This window comes from Somniosus microcephalus, chromosome 18, assembly GCF_052327205.1.
Source record: "Somniosus microcephalus isolate GS21.2 chromosome 18, FLI_Smic_1.0, whole genome shotgun sequence".
Taxonomy (NCBI): domain Eukaryota; kingdom Metazoa; phylum Chordata; class Chondrichthyes; order Squaliformes; family Somniosidae; genus Somniosus; species Somniosus microcephalus.
Window position 1 is genome coordinate 31,257,402 of NC_141004.1, and position 2,160 is coordinate 31,259,561.

Sequence of the window (2,160 nt, forward strand, 5' to 3'; positions counted from 1 at the left end):
ATAGGGCGTCGCGACTGAATTTCCGGTTTGGGGCGCACAAAGGGCGTTGCACGAGGAAATGACGTCAGGATCTGCGCGCACAGCTGAGCGTGCGCAAAGACTTTGCGCCGCCGCTAAATCGTGAGTGAAGTTGGGGAGAGGCGCAGATCGCGCTATGCCCGGCCGCCAGCCGTCTAGCGCCCGACATCTACTCCTCCTAAGGCGCTACCGGCTGGCGCAACCAACTGAATTTCTAGGCCATATTCTTTTTTAAAAAAGTTAATTACTTTCTAAATCTTTTATCTAATCTCATTAATTTTCCTACCTTTCCCCGTTTTTCCAGGTAGGCCTCGAAGCCTCGGCCTCTCCTCTGCACCCACGCCCCAGCTAGGCACCTCCTGGCCCCTGTCAACAAGCGGCCCCCGATCGCCGCCATCTTTGTGAAGGCTGGAGGGGCGGACCTCAGCCGAGCGCCGCTACCCGCCGCCATCTTAGTAAAGGCTGGTGTGGCGGTGGCGTCACGGAGCTCCGCGGAGCAGGTGCGCGGCGCCGTCTAACTCTCCCCCGCCCCCCAGTCTGTCTCTCTCTCTCTTCCCCGCGCCCCCTGAATGCGCGGGGGAAGAGGCCCGGGGCACCGTGGCCGCTTTCGGAGACTTCAACTCCGTGACAGGTGAGGAGGGTCTTTGTTCACGCAATCGGCCGCTCAGGCCCAGGCCCAGAGATCGTGAGGCGGAGAGGGGAGGAGGGTTACCAAGGCAACCGGGGCTCGGGCGGGGTCTCTTTGCTCTTGAAGCCGGCTCGGGCGGGGGGCGGGGCTCCAGAGATCGGGCCTCCGGAGATCGGGGGGGGGGCGTGCCTCGGGAGATCGGGGGGGGGAGGGGGGGCGAGCCTCGGGAGATCGGGGGGCGAGCCTCGGTGGGGGGGCGAGCCTCGGGAGATCGGGGGGGGGCGAGCCTCGGGGGGCGGTGGGGGGCAAGCCTCGGGAGGGGGGGGCGAGCCTCGGCAGATCGGGGGTATGGGGGGCGAGCCTCGGGGGTGGGCGAGCCTCGGGAGATCGGGGGGGCGGGGCTCGGGAGATCGGGGGGGCAGGGCTCGGTAGATCGGGGGGGCGGGGCTCAGGAGATCGGGGGGCGGGGCTTGGGAGATCGGGGGGCAGGGCTCGGGAGATCGGGGGCGGGGCTTTGGAGATCGGGGGGGCGGGGCTCGGGAGATCGGGGCGGGGGGAGCCTCGGGAGATCGGGGGGGCGGGGCTCGGGGACTGCCCCCTCCCCTCCCCCTTCCCCCATCCCTCCCCTCCCCCTTCCCCCCTCCCCCTCCCCCCCGCTCCCTCTCCCCTCCCCTCCCCCCCGCTCCCTCTCCCCTCCCCTCCCCTCCCCCGCCTCCTCTCCCCCTCCCCCCTCCTCCCCCTCCCCCTCCCCCTCCCCCCTCCTCCCCCTCCTCCCTCCCCTCCCCCTCCCCTCCCATCCCCCTGCCCTCCACTCCTCCCCTCCCCTTCCCCCCTCCCCTCCCCTTCCCCCCTCCTCTTCCCCTTCCCCCTTCCCCCCTCCCCCCTCCCCTTCCCCCTCCCCTCCCCTTCCCCCCCTCTTCCCCCTCTTCTTCCCCCCTCTTCCCCCCAGTCGCTCTGTCTCTTCCCCCCCTTTCGCTCTCCCTCTTCCCCCCCAGTCGCTCTCTCTCTTCCCCCCCGTCGCTCGCTCTCTTCCCCCCAGTCGCTCGCTCTCTTCCCCCCCAGTCGCTCGCTCTCTTCCCCCCCAGTCGCTCGCTCGCTTCCCCCCCCAGTCGCTCTCTCTTCCCCCCAGTCGCTCTCTCTCTTCCCCCCCAGTCGCTCTCTCTCTTCCCCGCCAGTCGCTCTCCCTCTTCCCCCCAGTCGCTCTCTCTCTTCCCCCCCAGTCGCTCTAGCTCTCTTCCCCCCAGTCGCTCGCTCTCTTCCCCCAGTCGCTCTCTCTCTTCCCCCCCCAGTCGTTCTCTCTCTTCCCCCCCAGTCGCTCTCTCTCTTCCCCCCCCAGTCGCTCTCTCTCTTCCCCCCAGTTGCTCTCTCTCTTCCCCCCCCAGTCGCTCTCTCTCTTCCCCCCCAGTCGCTCTCTCTCTTCCCCCCCAGTCGCTCTCTCTTCCCCCCCAGTCGCTCTCTCTCTTCCCCCCCAGTCGCTCTCTCTCTTCCCCCCCAGTCGCTCTCTCTCTTCCCCC

The 2,160-nt window shown here is 69.0% G+C and overlaps 1 long non-coding RNA gene across 1 annotated transcript in view; it reads left to right on the forward strand.

Moving 5' to 3' along the window:
* The first annotated feature begins 574 nt into the window (after positions 1–574).
* LOC147105190 (uncharacterized) overlaps positions 575–2,160 on the forward strand; it is a 51,144-nt gene continuing 49,558 nt past the window's right edge. Inside the window, exon 1 of the long non-coding RNA XR_015081762.1 lies at positions 575–649. This is a non-coding gene — a long non-coding RNA (uncharacterized LOC147105190). The remainder of the gene's footprint in view (positions 650–2,160) is intronic.